Source organism: Somniosus microcephalus, unplaced genomic scaffold (assembly GCF_052327205.1).
Source record: "Somniosus microcephalus isolate GS21.2 unplaced genomic scaffold, FLI_Smic_1.0 unresolved_chr1, whole genome shotgun sequence".
Classification (NCBI taxonomy): domain Eukaryota; kingdom Metazoa; phylum Chordata; class Chondrichthyes; order Squaliformes; family Somniosidae; genus Somniosus; species Somniosus microcephalus.
Window position 1 is genome coordinate 95,773,280 of NW_028225179.1, and position 18,812 is coordinate 95,792,091.

Consider the following 18,812-nt stretch of genomic DNA (forward strand, 5'->3'; position numbering starts at 1 on the left):
GTGACCTCGCCCTCCAGCGAGATGGTGGGTGCCTGTGCTATTCTTTCCCCCTGGCCAGAGTCCTGCGCAATTGTGTTCAGTGAATCATCAAGTGCAGACCCCTCCTCTATCCGAGCCACTAAAATATATGAAGAGCCAGAATCTGAGCTGCTGACTGCAACTGTAAGCTGGATTGACGGTTTCTGTTCACCTTCACTTTTTCTTCATCTTCCTCTGTTGACTGGGCAGGTTCCAGTTCTTGGGTATCTTAAATGAAAAAGGGTTGTGGTGACGACGGTGGAGAAAGTAACATGTGCATTCTTAGACACTCTGCAGCTTCTGAGACCGAAAGTATTGAGGAATAAGGAAGAAGAGGGATGAGAGAAGGGGGATTAGGTATGCTGATACAAACATCAACAATTGCTTCAGCCCCGCCAGTAGCCACGGCTTCAGCAACGCCCCTTCCCATGATGCCCTGCACTGTCTCCTCCATGGGGGTTAACACATACAGGCGCTTGTCTGCTCCAGCTCTTGTCTGCTGCCTGTTGATATGCACCACCTCCTCATGTAAGAAATGGGAGATATGTGAATGAGTGGCATGCAATATGTTTGGTTGATGGGGCTGTCATAGTAGAATAGCTGACATTGTGTGCGATCTGTGAGTTGCACGTGAGAGGTTTGCAACAGTGTTAAGGGTGGGGTAAAGCATATGAATTGAAGAGTTGAATACTTATTGATCGAGATTGTTGGTAGGTGTTTGCTGGGTTTTAGTGAATTAAGCAGTGCTTGAGGCTAGATTTGCAGTTCGTAGGATGTGCTGTTCGAAAAAGAAGTCGCTGACCTTGGAAATTCGTGTGATATTGTTAAACTGCTTCCTACACTGCATCCATGTTCTTGGAGCAGCATTCTTGATATTGGCCTCTGCCACTACTTCTTCCCACTGCCCCTGAGCATCTGTTTGGAGAACCTCCTGCCCCCTGTGGATACCGGATATCACTCCTGATTTCCACCAGTTTCACCAAGACCAGTGCAGTATCTGAAAACCTTGGTGCACGCTCTTTAACATGTTCAGCCCATGCTCAAATTACCCGAGCAGAGAATCAGTTCTCGACTGATTCCAATCGCTTCTTGTTGCCACAATGCATCTTCCGTTTCAGAGGTGAAGGCTGCATTTAATTAGCGCTCGCCAATTGCGATAATGCACCCCCTAATCATGCGTGAATCCAATGAATAGCACGGTTGCACTTGCTACACCATGAAGCAGTAGGCAGCATGAATTTACCGTGCTGCTTGCAATACAATGAAAAGCTGCGGGTTGATGGTGTAACGCCTATTTTTGGGGGTTAGCAAATTGCTCCCCCAGCAGGTGTTTGAGTTGATGTAAGTTCTGAGCTGACATGCATTTTACATCCTCTGGTAATGCCGTAACGGTGCTTATGCTTAGCCTGTGTTCATTGCACAGATTCTAATGCAACGCTGCTATTGTTCTTCTATTGGGTGTGAAGTTGGACATAGGTGGCTAGAGAAAACAGGCGGAACCACATTTGTGGATCATTATACAACACACCTGATTTTCAGGTCTCTTAAAGACAATGGAACTGAATATCAGATGGTGCGTATAACATGCAACTGTAAGATCCGGATCAAAGGCTCACACAAATTACCCAAAAGTGCTTTAGAAGTTGCAAGGCTTTTATTAAAGAGCTACAGTTTTAAAGCACAATCAGATATTACATATGGTTTAAGCCGAGTATAATAAAAATTAAAGCCGTGACAGTAGTAGCGATCTACGACTCCCGAATCGGAATGCCATGACCGGATGGATGGGGAGGCAGTTCGATGGTCTCGGATTGGGTGGATTCCTGAAGTCTGCTGCAGCGATCATTTCCATTGGGTCATCTCTCAAACTGTTGGAGCTGTTAGGCCATCAGCCACTTCAGATGCTAAGCCTAACCAAGGTGTTAAGCCGTAGCCACCTCGAAGAAGCCTTCGCCCCTAACTGCCTGATTTCCTCTCTCAGTCGTCTATATTTAAAGTTATTTTGGTGGTCTGGTAATCACCCGTTGTCAATCATTTGATCCCGCATCCTATTGTCCAATTGTGACAAGGAAAGGCATCCCTGGCCGCCCGTTTCTGCATGACTGACAAGGCCTCCCTCATCTTTCTGAGGAATGTTTTGTTATGTTTCTTTAAGGACATTTTATGCCTTTTCGGCTCCATTTTTGTCTATTATCCCACCACCCTGTGATGTTTTGCATTTTACGATTCCCTTATCACTTCTATTTCTCTTTTGATGCTTGATATTCGACTTTGCTGGCATTTCTGCTCTCTGTTCCTGGCTCCATATTGTCAGTCACTGATTTAAGAATTAAAACACATCTTTGAATCTAACAGCTATTTCTTACAGACTGATGCGATAACATTGGTTTTGCTTCCTCCCACTTGTCCGTTTGCAACAATCAAAAGGTCTTTGCATACCGTTCAACTCAGGAAAATCAAAGTATTCCCGAGTTGTGGTGACAAATCTAACGATGGGCAGCATTACAATTAGCTTTTCAACTTGCCTTTGCCAGGTAATTTTTATGTTATGAACTGGTGGCCAATTGTGGAAACATTCATAATTTATTTCCAATGAAATTAATATTCCGATGCCTAAGGGTGCATACACGCTACATACATACCCCTAGGGACATCGGCACTGCCGATTCCAGCCATGCACATCGCATGCGCTGAAAACTGAAAATTGGCATTTCTGATCTGTCAAGAATGCTCTTGACAGATTGGGCACCTGCCCTAGAGAAGGGCCTCTGCGGGCAGATAGTCCCGCTATCTGGAGAACCTCAGCCCACAGACAATCCTTACAAATCTTATGCCTGGTAAGAGCTGCTGTAAGGCCTGCTTTTAGCAGCATAAGAGCTAAATAAAGTAAAAAACAATGTTTTCACTCATTTATCATTTTAAAATACTTTTAATGAAGGTAAGTTTATTTTTAGTGCCGTATATCTTTTTTTTTTGCAAAGTAAAAGTTTGTTTAAAATATTTAATTTATTATAAATTCAACTCATTTTTAAAATGTATTTAATGTGTTACTGTGTTATTGGGGTGAACTCCATTCATATATTTTGCCGGTCTGTCCAGTGTGGGAAGGGAGATTCCCTTCCGCTATTGGCTCCCCATGGCCCCCGTGAACCAGGGACAATTATGAACAATATGCGCCCCTGGGATACTTGGGCCCTGCACATTTCCAAATTGGAGAGGCCCAGGAGCGGAAGTGTCTGGACCTCGGGAGCCCTCAGGTAAGTTCGTAGATTTTTCCAGGTCAGAGGCCTCTGCAAACAGGAGGCCTCCGATTGGAAAATACCGCCCAGAGTTTCTACAATGCAGGTAGTATCTGCAACTCCAGCTTCATGGCATAGTTTGAAAGTCGAACAGAATGTGATGTAACATGAGACACCAAACTATCCTACTCAATTATTATTGCAACAGTTCATTAAAGGAATGCTTTTATTGCCCTTGTACATGGATTGCTTAAAATTATATCTTATTGGGGAAAGCCAGAGATATTTATATATACAGGTAGACTACCCTTTATCCGGACTTCCGAAAACCGAAACCCTCTAAAAACCGAAGGTTTTTTCGTTCAGCGTAAGTCGTGCGTACGAACGAAAAAACCTTCGGTTTTTAGAGGGTTCCGGTTTCGGAAGTTCGGATAAAGGGTAAGTCGTGCGCACGACCCCCCGCCGACCCCCCCCCCCCACCGTGGACCCCGCCGGCCCCGACAACCGCCGACCCCGCCAGCCCTGACAACCGCCGGCCCCCCCGCCCCCGACAACCGCCGACCCCCCCGGGGACCCCGCCGGCCCTGACAACCGCCGACCCCCCCGCGGACCCCGCCGGCCCCGACAACCGCCGACCCCCCCCGCGGACCCCGCCGGCCCCGATAACCGCCGATCCCCCCCGCGGACCCCGCCGGCCCCGACAACCGCCGACCCTGCCAGCCCCGACAACCGCCGACCCCCCCGCGGACTCCGCCGGCCCCGACCCCCGCCGACCCCGACTGACTTACGCTGAGCGTCAGCGTAAGTCGTGCGCACGACCCCCCGCGGACCCCCTCCGACCCCCCCGCGGACCCCTGCCGACCCACCTTCCGAAATCCGAAATTCTCCTTTATCCGAAACTCGGCTGGTCCCGAGGTTTTCGGATAAAGGATAGTCTACCTGTACTTAAAAAAATATTAATTCCGTTGGACAATATTGAACTTCAAAGTGATACAAGTGTTTACAATGATGGAAGTTTGGGAACGGATAGATTTAGATATTTGTTTCCAGTAGTTGAGAATGAGGAGTCATCGATAGAAGATTAAATGTAAGAGATTTAGAGCAAAGTGCAGCAGAAAGTTCTGGACATACTGGGTTGTAAGACTGTGGGACTCACTTTCAGGGTTAGTGTTCGAGGCATTAGCAGTGCCAACATTCAAATCTAAATTGGACAGGTGGATGATGAAATATCAGACAATACTCATATGTTAGATGTACAGTCTTAGTCCAGAAACAGACATGAATTGACGTTTATAGAAAACTTGATAGTGTTTGAAGTTTCCTTGGAAAAGAGCAGATATGGAGCGACCCAATTGGATTATCCAACACCATGAAGGCGATGAGCAAGTTTATTCAACCTCATTATTCCACGTGGTGAACATTTCAAATTTCATGTTACATGTTGAAAGTTCGTGCTTTGGGAGCAAAATATCAGGTCAGGCAGCAATTGTCACTGAAAGGATCAAACACTCGTGGCATAATTTGAAAGACTCGCCAGTTGAAGGGAATAGTTAGCGGTTTCAACAGATAACTAGGCATGTTTCTGACGTAATAAGGAGGATCAGCGAAAACCTACAGATATATTTCTGTAACTGATTTTCTTAACTTCTGCAACAAATGGCGTTTTTTGATCCAATCCTATAAAGCCTGTCTTATACAACTGGCAGACGTTAATATTAACCCAAAAGCAAAATACTGCGGATGCTGGAAATCTGAAACAACAACAGAAATTGCTGGAAACACTCCGCAGGTCAGGCAGGATGGTGGAGAGAGAAACAGAGTTAACGTTTCAAGTCGATGACCCTTCGTCAGAACTGGAAAAAGAACACGGAACTGATTTTTTTTCTCGCCTTGTCCAATCTCTTCCCACCTACATTTGTGGCATTTCCGACACCCTCCGCCATTTTAACATTTTCCAGTTTACTGGCCCCCAGCCATCTCCTTTTCGCTATGGACGTCCAATCCCTGTACACCTCCATCGCCCACCAGGATGGCTTGAGGGTGTACCGCGTCTTCGTTGAACTGAGGCCCAAAAAGTTCCCATCCACCACCGCCCTCCTCCGTCTGGCAGAACTAGTTCTCACATTGAACAACTTCTCCTATGAATCCACTCATTTCTTCCAAATTAAAGGTGTTGCTATGGGGAACCTCATGGACCCTATCTATGCCTGCCCGTTCATGGGATATGTGAAACATTCTTCATTCCAGTCTTCATCAGTTCTCCTCCCTCACCTCTTTTTCCAGTACATTGATGAATGTATTGGTGCTGTTTCCTGTCTCCCCAGCACTAGAAAATTTCATACACATTGCCATCCTTCCCTCACCTTCACATAATCCATTTCCGAGTCTTCCCTTACCTTCATTGACTTCTCTGTCTCCATTTCTGGGGATAGTCTATCGACAAACATCCATGGTGTGGAGATGCCGGTGTTGGGCTGGGGTGGACAAATGTAAGAAGTCACACAACACAAGGTTGTAGCCAACAGTTTTATTTGAAATCACAAGCTTTCGGAGCGCTGCTCCTTCGTCAGGTGAAGTTTGTGATTTCAAATAAAACTGTGGACTATAACCTGGTTTTGTGTGACTTCTTACATTTGACAAACATCCACTATAAGCCCACTGACTCCCACAACTACTTGGACTACACTTCCTCCCACACTGCTCCCTGTAACGTCTCTATTCCGTTCTCTCAGTTTCTCCGTCTCCACCACTTCTGTTCAGACGATGCCACCTTCCACTCTTGTGCCACTGATGTCTCTTCCTTTTTCCTCAACCGAGGGTTCCCCCTCTACCATGGTTGACATGGCCCTCGACAGTGTGAATTCCATTTCTTGCACTTCTGCACTCACCCCTTCCACTTCCTTCCTAAACCACGATAGGCTTCCCCTCGTCCTCACTTTTCACCCCACCAGCCTCCAGTTTCAACAGATCATCCTCCGCCACTTCCGTCACCACCAGCGTGATCCCACCACTAAACTCAGATTCCCCTCCCTACGGTTTGCAGCATTGCAAAGGGACCACTCCTTCCATGACACCCTGGCTCATTCTTCTATCACCCACCAACACCCCTTCCACTTCCCACTGAAACTTCCCGTGCAAGTGCAGGAGATGTAGCACAAACCTTTCCCCTCCTCCCTTCCCACTGTCCAGGGCTCCAAACCCTCCTTCCAGGTGAAACAGCGATTTACTGGTATTTCTTGCATTTAATGCACTGTATTCGCTGCTCACGATGCGGTTTCCTCTACATTGGTGAGACGAAACGCAGATTGGTTGACCGCTTTGCAGAACACCTCCATTCAGTCTGTATCCATGACCCTGAATTTCCAGTCGCCTGTTACTTAAAATCTCCACTCCACTCCTAGTCTGTCCTCTCCGTCCTCGGCCTCTTACACCGTTCCAACGAAAACTCAAAGTAATCTCGAGGAACAGCACCTCATCTTTCGATTAGGTACTTTGAAGCCTTCTGGACTCAACATCGAGTTCAACAATTTCAGAGTATAGCATCGGATCTCATGTTTTCTCTTCTCTCTCACATGGCAGCTGTTGACGTTTCTGCCAATGTCATTTACACCTCATCGGAGTCATATTTTCTTTCTTAACTTGCCCCATTAACATCTCCTTTTGCCTTGCACTTCATCAATTTTGTCTTTCATTCTCTCCTGCCTTCCACCCTATCATAGACCTTGGCCTAGAAATTCAGTTGGCTGCGCCAGCCGTTAACGCCTTAGGAGGAGCAGACCTCGAGCGCAAGGCGCTTAGCGCCCGGGCGCAGCATGATCTGCGCCTCACCCCAACTTCAGTAGATATTTAGCGCCGGCGCAAAGTATTTGCGCGCGCTCAGCTGCGCGCGCAGATCATGATGTCATTTCGTCGTGCAACGCCCTTTGTGCGCCCGGAACCGGAACTTCACTCACGCCACCCCATTGTGCGCCTGGCGGCCCGAACGACTGTGAAGTGAAACGGTACACAGCCGAGGCGGGCCGCGGGGAGCGCAAATTAAAGGGCACTCCTGCAGTAGAAAAGGCAGCCGTTTTGCAACACTTTGTGAGAGACAAAGATGGTGATGATGGAGATGGAGATGGAGATGGAGATGGAGATGGAGATGGAGATGGAGATGGAGGAGGAGATGGAGGAGGAGGAGGAGGAGGAGGAGGTGGTGGTGGTGGTGTTGGTGGTGGTGGTGGTGGTGGTGGTGGTGGTGGTGTGCCGGTACCACATAACAATCTGATGGAGAGAAGCCCTCCCCAACAACACAAATACAGCAGTCTCGGCCTTTCAAAAAAACAAATCCACCCTCCCCCTTTAAGAGCTCACCAGAGCCAGAGTGTCTGCCGTCAATCAGCAGCTCACCGCACCTGCCCTGCGCCCACCTTCCGGTGTTAGCGCCCGGACCGCCGGCTTAGCGCCTAAAGAGAGCCGTGCATCGCCAGTTTTAGCGCTCGAGCAAACTCTTAGGTCGAAGCTAATGAATATCGGCGAAGTGGCCTCGAATTTGCGCCGGGCGCAAACTTTAGCGGCCGCCCGACTTGGCCTAGAAATTCAGTATAGCCACTTTTGGGGCGGTAAAGTCGGGCTGGCGCTAAAGTTTGCGCCCGCCGGAAAGTGGAGGCCACTTCACCGATATTCAGTAGCTTTGGCCAAGGAGTTTGCTCGAGCGCTAAAACTGGCGTTGCACCCCTATCTTTAGGCGCTAAGCCGGCGGTGCAGATTGATACCACCGAGGCCGGGCGTAGCGCAGGTGCGGTCATGTTTTGATTGACAGCAGACACCCTGGCGCCGGCCAGCTCTTAAAGGGGGAAGGGTCGACTTGGTCTGCTGCCACGCCCTGGATACTGCAGCCCTCCAGCTAGGCCTAAACACTGCTGCTGGAGAGAAATATTGCCAGCAACGATGCAGAGGGCCCGTGAGCGAGCGCAGCGCTTCTCTGCCCATGATTTGAAGGTGCTGCTTAGGGGTTTGGAGAAGAGAAGAGATATCTTGTGCCCGGACAGTGGCAAGAAGGCTCCCAAGAGGCTGTACAGGAGAGCCTGGAGGGAAATCGGCCAGAGGGTCACAGCCAACAGCGATGTCCCCAGGACTGGTGACCAAAGCCGAAAAAAGTTTAACGACCTCACTCGGTTGGTCAGGGTGAGTACCCTTTCCATTGTCCTCCTCATCCTTGCATGTGCACCTCACATTATGGGCAAAGGGACCTCAAAGGCCTAATGGGCAGCCCTCCTCCAGCAGCTATTGCACTGGCATGAACATCAATAGCACTTTCTGCACTTTACACACCGGGCAAGCTATTCGACCATGGGAGGCAGTGCACACAAAAACAGGGCACCACACTGTACTTAGAGGCCGTCCTTTCTCTTGCAGGCCAAGCTGTCCCAGAATATGAAGAGCCGGACTGTCACTGGGGGAGGCCGTGCCCAGTTTCAGGAGCTCAGTGACCTGGAGGAGCGTGTGGGTCGACTCATGGGTGCCCGGGTGATTGGCCCCGTTGCAATTGGAGATGCCGACACTATGCTGGGCCCCAATGGTAAGGACATGAGCGTTTGGGCCTCTCTCGTTCCCCTTGCGCTTCAGATCTACATCCTTTGCCACTGTCCGACCAATGTGCATAATGCCACCACTCATGCTTCCCTCGCTGATGCCCTGTCCTCAATCTAAAGCTACTCTTGTGCCTTCCTGCTTTCAGCTGGTGAGGAGGAGGTCCCTGAGGCTGCGAGTGTCAGTCCCTCGGAAGAGGAGGGCGACGAGGAGCAAGAGGAAGGCGGCACATCGGGGGAAACCTCATCCGTGCCAGGGGATGGCATTGGAGGGGACACGTCTTGCCTGGAGGAGAGCCAGGGGGAAGTGTTGCAGGGGGGTGTAGCTCCTGTGCCCAGTGGCGTCCTGCCACGCGGGGAGGGTCGGGCAGCACGGCTGCCTTCTCCCCAGAGGGGGGAAGTGTTGCAGGGGTGTGTAGCTCCTGTGCCCAGTGGTATCCAGCCATGCGGGAAGGGTCGGCCAGCTCGGCGGCCTTCTCCCCAGAGGGAGAGTCCGCCCTCCACTCCGGAGACGGTCCTCGCCCAGGAGGTGTGCCTCCTTGATCAAATGTCCGTGGACTCGGATCGTCGGCACACCGAGTTCATGGGGGTTGTGGGACGGTTGCCTGAGGCCATTGAGTGCCTGGCTCATAGTGTGGCCGATTTCGGGGCCTCACAGGCCAGGGGGTTAGAAGAACTCGCGGCAGCACAGGCCAGGGGTCACAAACAATTTGGGGCAGCACAGGCCAGGGGTCACGAAGAATTCAGGGCATCACAGGACGCGAGTCGGGCCGATTTCAGGGCAGCACAGGCAGCGAGTGCAGAGTTGATGAGTGGTGCCGTGCAGTCACTGGCTGGTCTGGTGCGGGCACAGACCAGGGCAGTACGGGCACTCACTGCTGCCACACTCGCTGTGTCACGCACGCATCACCAGGGCACCCGCCGTGCTGCTGCAGCACAGCGGTCTGGGCTTCACCAGATTGCTGCGCTTGCTGCAGTGCCAGCCCGGCTGACTGCCATTGTCTCTGGTGACCAGCGAGCGCCTGGCATCAGCCAGCTTGCCCCCATTGCTGCAGCCGCCACTGCCACTCCCCCAGCAAAGCTGCGACGAGCTGCTGGAGAGACTGATGCTGCCCAGCCACAGCTGCAGCAGTCAGCAGCCGGCCCCTCCAGGGCCGGAGCTCGTCTAGGCCGACCACCAAGGGCATCTGCCGTCACGCATTGTGCCCCCCAGGAGCCTTCCCCCAGCCTTGCAACACCCACAGGGCCCAGGTTGAGGCGGAGCAGCAGGTCGGCCAGGGGCCGGAAAAGCCTGGACAAGGACTCGCCCTCTTGGCACACAAAGTAGAGTGTGTTGCCAAAAGTTTTTTTATATGTGGGTGTTTGTGTTCTCTATGGGGGGGTTTATTTTGGTAAGGCCGAAGATGAAGGCAAATGTTTTTTTATATGGGGGTGTTTGTGTTCTCTATGGGGGGGTTTGTCTTGGTAAGGCCGAGGATGAAGGCCATTTGGATGGACAAGTTTTGTTATTCCTCCCCAGGTTGTGGGAGTGAGATATGTTTTTGACTGTTTTTTGGGGGTCTTGTCTGTTTTTGGGTTTCATGTGGGAAGGGCCCTGACTTTGTTCAATAAAGCTTTTTATTTATTCAGCTTGTCCATGTGTGATGTTTCAAGTGGTTGTTGCGTTAACTGGCTGAGGGATTGCGGAGCGGCTGCATTCAGGTGCGTTCATTGCCACAAGCCATTCCCTGACAGGGGGCCTAGAAGTGTCATTCAATAAGCCGCCGACGGACGGCCCTTGGACCTTGTGGCTCCATCCTGGGCTGGTACTCCTCCTCCTCCTCCTCCTCCTCATGGTCCTCCTGCTCGTCCTCCTGAGGTGGTGGTCCAACGTGAGGTGGCAGTGCCTGAGTCCTGCGGATAGCCAGGTTGTGCAGCATGCAGCAAACGACGACGAACTGGGAGACTCTATCCGGCGAATACTGTAGAGATCCGCCGGAACGATCCAGGCAGTGGAACCGTTGCTTGAGGATGCCAATCGTTTGCTCTATGATGTTCCTTGTGGCTTGATGGCTTTCATTGTATGCCTCCTCAGCAGGGGTCCTGGGCGCGCGGAGCGGTGTCATGAGCCACGTACACAAAGGATAGCCTTTGTCCCCGATAAGCCATCCGCTTGGGGGAGGCTGTGCCTGGAAAATGTCAGCCACAGTAGTCTGGCACAGGATAAATGCATCGTGGCTGCTTCCTGGAAAGCGGGCATTGACAGCTAGGATGCGCTGCCTGTGGTCACACACCAGCTGTACATTGAGGGAATGGTAGCCCTTCCGGTTGCGGTAATCCTCGGCATTGTCGAAATGTGCCCGCATAGCCACATGCGTGCAGTCAATGGTGCCCTGCACCATGGGGAGGTCGACGATCCTCGCAAATCCGACTGCACGCTGCTCCTGCCTCTCTAGGGTCATGGGGAAGGAGATGAATTGGTGTCTCCTTGCGAAAAGGGCATCGGTGACCTGTCGGATGCAGCGATGCACGGCGAACTGTGAGATGTTCGCTATGTCCCCAGCAGCGGCTTGGAAGGAGCCGCTTGCATAAAAGTTCAGAGCCACCGTGACCTTCACTTCCACCGACAGAGACGTCCTGCACATCAGCTGTGGACGCAGATCTCTGTGAAGCAGCTGGCAGATCTCTGCAACCACCTCCCTTCTGAAGCGCAGCCTCTTAACACACTGCGCGGCAGTCATGGTGAGATAGGACACCTGCTGGCGGTATTCCCTGAGTGGGTAAGACCTACGTTGCCGACGCCTGATGGCCCCTCTGCGTCGAGGCATGGCTGCCCCTCTCACACAGCGTCTGTGAGCCCTTCGCACATAATGCTGGAACTGAGGGTTGGAACCCCATGCAGCCCCCATAATATACTTGCAAACAGTGAAATCACAATGAGACAAATTTGCAAGCTCTGGCCAGAAGCCAAAAATACCTCTCCTATGTTGTCCCAATTCAGTAAGGTCTATTCCTTGGTCTCTGTCCCGAAATCCGTAGCACTAAAGTCATTGCAGCAAAATGGCTGGCCTTTATAGTTCAGTCTAAGTGCCCTTTAATTAGCACTCCCCGAGGCCCGCAGGGCCTCTGCTGCGTTCCACCTCACAGTTCTTAACAGCACCACGCCCACATTGGGCGGGCGCCACTGAAGTTCCGGTATGGCGCGCACAGACGGCGTTGCACGACGAAATGACGTCATAAGCTACGCGCACAGCTGAGCGCGCGCAAATACTTTGCGCTGGCGCTAAATGTCAACTGAAGTTGGGCGTAGGTGCAGATCGGTCTGCGCCCTGGCGCTAAGTGCCTAGCGCTCGAAATCTACCCCTCTTATGGCACTAACGGCTGGCGAACGCAACTGAATTTCTAGGCCCTTATCTTTTGTTCTTTCCTCCCATCCTTCCTTTCCCCACCCCACCCTTGCTTAAATATCTGTAATTTTTCCAGTTCTGATGAAGGGTCATCGAAATGAAACGTTAACTCTACTTCTCTCTCCACGATGCTGCCTGACCTGCTGAGTGTTTCCAGCATTTTCTGTTGTTGTGTAATATAAACCAGTCTTATTTGTTCTCATGCAGTGTGACATTTAATATAGAGACCAGATTGCAGCTTCCGTTGCCTTCAGAGATTTCTGTGTGTACATGTGAAGTGAACAACTGATGTTGGGTTCCGATGGATATAATTGCATTTTAGTTCCGTGAAGTCATTTAAATTATTTGATTAATTTTGTAATTAAAGACAAGGGACGCTTTATCACATTCTTTAATTACCCTCTGAATTTACTCTGGGACATGGCATAAATTAAAGTTGTTGTGCATGAACTCAAATTTCCAAGCATATACCCAGACTGTTCCATAATGGTGAAAGAGTTATTGTAATTTGCTGCCAAACGGCGAACATCTGTAAATTGCACACATAAGTAATATATGAAAACGACCATCCATAAAAGTATAAAATTGCCTGAGATGGGGTGCAGTAAAATGATGGCTTTTCTTCAGTTCTCTATCTCTGGATCGTTGTGATTATCCCCACTTTTGTTACATTGGAGTCCTACCCTCACTCTATTGGCTAGTAGAATGTATCTGGTGGTCAGGCCATTGAGCAGTTAAAATCAAAACAAATGGTGCAAATGGGATTAAAATGTATTCCAACCACAAATATGCTGCCCATATGGCTGAGGTGTAGAAGCTGGATTTCACTGTGCAGGACCTTGGTACATTGTCAGTTTTTCCCGAGGTTCAAATAAAACGTAGATTGGAGCATTCTGTAAACAGCTAAAGGAACACACCACTGCTGTAACCACAGCTGCAGTCCTTTTGGTGCAATATTTTGTTTGCAAACTTTGGCAACCAATAGCAACAAATCGATCAAAAGTTAGCCAGACAGTTAACCAGACAGAGCAATCTATGGAAACAAAATGCAGGGCGATATTGATCCTACAAATATGTGTATAATTCAAGAATGAATAAGGGAAATAAGCACTTTTAATCTCATCGAGAATTACACCAATTATCAGGATCAGTAGATCAGCCACTGCCATGGCCACCATATAACGGGTAATGCATTTGGAGAGACCGCACTTTCCACGGCAGAAAATCACAATTGTCACCAAATTAGCTGCAAAAAGGAGGAAATGTCATTACTACCTCTCCAGATATATAATTTGTCGACAGTGCTTTGTATGAAAATCCATGATTATTTTCTGTCGCTCCGCTGTCTGTCCCTATCTTTCTCCCATGACATCAGACAAGATTAGCAATTCTGACAGGATAACTTTCTATATCGAAATACAGCACACAATTATTCTGTAAGTTACTTCAACAAAACATTTAATTATGAATTCTGCCTTAACTTTGTAACACCAGAGGCGCTTATACCGCAGCAATGGGTTAAGTGGTGGGAGTTACATGTGGTCTGAGCATGGGAAGAGGGAACTTTGCAGATATATCAGAGATGTGTCTGGTAAGGCAATAAATTCACAGTTCTTATTCGAAACTTGGATGCTGATAGGGATCTGACATGAACATATAGAAATGCATTTGAAATGTAGTTTATCAATAACGTGGAATATCTATTAATATAAACGGGAGGCTCTGAATAGAGTGGCTGTGTTTGCAAACAACAGTTTGCTCCTCTTGGGTGATAATGCACACGATATTCACTTTCTTAGACCAATAGAGCCTAATATCAGGAGGGGCATCTAGTGCGATACAGCCTAATAATTTCTACCCACAGATAGGCGGCTAAAGGAGTAACCATCCCCCCTTAAATCATTACTCAGCTATTTATCCCACATGAATTTCAAAGTTTTTAATTTAAGCAAAGTATAATTATTGTCCCAGTTTGACGACATGAAACTATTCTTTGGCGTCCACCCTGAGCTGAATAATATAAAATGCATTCGCTCTTGTATCAGGTCTCAATCCCTGTTAAGAGTGGATATTTAAGGTTTGGGAAAGGTAGCCTAGAAATTCACTTGGGCGCGGGCAGCTCGCTCACGCCCAAAAGTTAGCGCTGGGCGGGGAGGCATTAGCGCACGCCGTATATTCGTCTTCTGCACCCCAATTCGGAAGCGGGCGCTATACCAGGGTGTTCCCGCCTCCGTTTGGGGCGCTGCAACTGAATATCGGCGCGCTAGTTGCCGCAGCGCCACCCAATGCGGTGCGGCAGGCTGCGGTACTGCAGGCCTCCTCCTTCTCTTAAGGGGGAGGTGCCTGCAACGGCCGAAGCCCCGATCGCGAGTGCCGGCAAAAGAGCCCGGCACAACGGAGAAGTGCCGGGCTCCACGGAAACCAGCTGGCAGTGCCGCGGGGGGGGTGGAGGAGGCCGGGGAAGGAGGTACGGGCAGGCGGCCGCCGAAAAAGCGGCTGGCCGCACCTGCAGCTTTAAAGCGCCCCACTAAGGCAGTAGGACGGCCCCGTTTTCTGTTCGCTGTTTGCGCCTGCTTCGGAGGAGGCGGGCGCAAATAAATATGTGGATCGGCGCGGATTCGGGGCGTTACGGACCACCGCGCACCCCGATGACATCATCGGTCCCGGCGCAGCGAAAACAGCTACCGCCACCAATACCACTGCACTCAATTTCCGCGCTACCACACCACCGGCGCAAAAGACCTCTTTAGGCGCTAAGTGGGCGCAAGGCCCACTGAATTTCTAGGCCGGTGGCTTTACCATACATGGAATTGAAAACTCCTGTGACCATAATGACAACCCGTATAATTACTTTTATCCCAATTTAACTATTCCCTGTGTTGGGATTGATGTACGACACACGATTACTATTGCGTCCAGCTTTTGTGAACAACAATATTTTTTTATAAATCTATCAACAGATGAATTAATATCAGTGGAACTAATTCTCTCCTGGTTTATTAAACGGGAGGAAATGACCAGTAATACAGAGAGTGGTCCGTATTTTCCGATCACAGGCCTCCTGCCTGCAGAGGCCTGCTACCTGGAAAAATCTATGAACTTACCCGAGTGCTCCTGGGATGCACACATTTCCGCTCCTGGGACTCTCTAAACACCAAATGCGCAGGGTCCACGTATCCCAGGGGCGCATGTTATTCACAGCATTGCTGTGATCACGTGGACCATGGGGAGCCAATCACAGAAGGGAATCTCCCTTCCTACACTTGACAGGAAGACCTGTCAAATATATGAATGGAGATCACCCCAAAAACAGTAAAACGTTAAAAAAATTTTTTTTAAAGTCATGTTTTTAAAATGAATTGAAATTACAATAAATTAATTATTTTAAACAAAATAATTACATATTTTATGGGGTGAAAAAATAAAAATACCTTTTTTTGAAGTATTTTTAATGATAAATCAGTGAAATTTTTTTTTGTTTTTAACTTTTTTCAACGGGCATTTCCGATATCCTTAGTGGTGGGTTACAGTGTGGACATACCGGTAGGAATCGGAATATCCAGGCCAATTATTTCACTGTTAGCCCCTGGCCAATAATCGGAAGAATGGATGGCCTGCTGCCCGCCGTCCTTTCAACATATAGCTGAAATTGGAAATGTCCCCTGCAGAGCTGTGTCTCCAGCAACACTAATTGGTGGAAATTCTGGGCGGTACCTGTCGAACTCCTGTGGTAACTTCAACCCTTTACAGAGTTTCTCCCGGATAGCCAGGATATTCTATACAAGATTTGTTGAAACATGGGGAGAAGACCCGCGGAAATTCTATTCCTGTCACTCTATTTAACTTGCAAATAAAACTTGCGGTAGATTGTATTTTTAACCATCTGAGCATTACTCATCGCCTGACTATGTGGGCAGAAGTTGGATGTGGGCCATACCGGTAAACGAGAGCTATTGCACGGGTCGCCTGTTATACGCCTCACTTGATAATCATTTCCATTGCAGTCAGTGGAACTGAACATCGGGTGTGGAGCGAGAGGCAGACATGACACTGCCGTTCTACCCCTGCATGTAGAAAGGAAAATCTAGTGGCTATTATCACAGGTAGTAACAAAATCCACCCGATTTTTCTTCCATTTGCAGTAATGGTCGACGATTTGCTGTTTTGTTCGGGAAGCGATAACTTCCACAACTTTTTCCATTATGTGCCTCATTCAGCTGATGCAGAACATCCTGGATGTAAAGATTAAAGTCTATCCCATAGTTTCTAAGAATTACCAGATTTAGCAACTTGGCTTTAGAATTAAAATACCACAGCTTTGGTTGGACTCGCTTTATTATCACTTGGCTCACATTCATTTGGTTAGTCACAGCAATAGCTGGCTCGAGCTTTATGCAACATATTGGGCCGCATATTGCTCCGAGTGTCAGCGGTTACATAGCATTACATAGGATACATCGCCCAGAAACAGGCCCTTCGGCCCAACCAGTCAATGTCGACGTTTATGCTGCACTGAGCCTCCTCCTGTCTTTCCTCATCTACATCTATCAGCATAACCCTCTATTCCCTTCTCCCTCATTAGCTAAACTAGCCTCCCCTTCAATGTGTCTTACTATTCATGTCATCCAATCCCTGAGGTAACGTGTTCCACATTCTCACCACTCTTTTGAAAAAGAAGTTTCTTCTGATTTCCCTAATAGTTTTCTTGGTGACTATCTTATATTGATGGTCTGTAGTTATGTGCTTCTCCACAAGTGGAAACATTTTCTCTTTTTCCACTCTAAGAAAACCTTTCAGAATTTTAAATGTTCTATTAGTTCCCCCTTCCTGGTCCTTCTTTATTCAAGAGAAAAGTGACACAGCCTGTTCATCCTTTCCTGATATGTATTTCCTCGTATTTCTGGTATCATCCTTGTAAATCCTCTCTACCCTCTCCAGTGACTCGATATCATTTTTATGATATGGCAATCAGAACTGTTCGAAGTACTCTAAGTGCAGTCTAATCAAGGTTCGATACAGGTTTAACACAACTTCCCTACGTTTGAATTATATCCCTCTAGAATAAAACCCTAGTGCTTGGTTTGCTTTGTTATGATCCTTCGACTCTGTGTCGCAACATTTAATGATTTGTGTATTTGTACTTCCAGATCCCATTGCTCCGCTATCCCAACTAGACTCGCACCCTCCAAAAAATAAGTGACCACCCTCTCTTTCTGAACTAAATGTAACAGATCAAATTTATCTGTGTTGAATTGCATTTGACAATTATATGAACATTCTGCAAGTTTATTACTGTCCTCCAGTGATTTGTTGCAGTCCTCTTCGGTATTGACTTGGTGTCTTCCACAAACTTAGAAACTGTTATTGATTCCAAAGTCTAAATCATTAACGTAAATTGGGAGCAACACTGGTCCCAGCACTGATCCTCGTGGAACACCACTATCCACCTTCTGCCACTTCAAATAGCTAACCTTTACGCCAATTTTTTGTTTTCTGTCTTGAAAGCAGCTGGCTATCCATTCTGCTACATTCCCCCTGACTCTGCATTCTCTGACCTTGTTCATCAGTCCATAATGGGGCACCTTATCGAAGGCCATTTGAAAATCTAGATAAATTAAATCTACTGCATTACAATTGTTTACTCTCTCTGTTACCTCTTCAAAAGTTCAATGAGGTTTGTCAAGCAAGACTTTCCCTTTTGAAATCAATGCTGACTATTCCTTGATATATTTTCGGTTTTAGGTGTTCTTCTGTTTTCTCCTTTATTAGAGATTCCATTATTATTCCTACGACCGATGTTAAGCTGTCTGCTCTATAATTCCCGGGACATGTTCTATGCCCCTTCTTGAATATGGGTTTTATGTTAAATATCCACCAGTCTCTGGCACTACACCTTTTCCTAATGAATTATTAAATATGTTTAAGTAATGCCTTTGCTATCTCTTCCCCAGTGTCTTTTAAAATGCGTGGATGCAATCCAACCGGCCATGGGGTTTTATCCTGCTTGAGTTTGATCAGTTCAGTTAATATATCCACTCTTATTATTTTAAAAGCACTTAGCTCATTACTAATTTCATCATCCATGTCATGTCCACATGTTCTATCTCCCTGCTAAATACTGAAGCAAAATAAGGATTTAATATTTACCATGCCGTTAAAAGGGTACTTATACTGGAATGGACAAGCGTGCCTGTTCCTGGTGAGTTTAGTCCATATCTATGAGGTAAGTGCAGTAACTTCACGCAGTTCAGTGAATTTGAATGGTGATACACACGGCGAGATGCCATTTTCAGGAAGCTCTTGGGGAGCTGATCGCCTCGGCCAGCAACTTCCGGATTTCTGTGTGTAACTGCGCATGTGCGGTCACTGATTGTGCTCTCCATTTTGCGTGTAATAACGATGATCGCTATTAGCCTCACTATTATTTTACAGCAAAATGCTGCCAATTTAATATATTGCGCAGTTTCATAATCTGAAGGAATACGCTATAAGCACACATTTTATGACTACTTCCCATTAGGCATCAACACATAGCGGCCATTTATTTATCAATTACCTATAGCAATCTCACGTCATTCAATGTATCTGAATCTCTTGGT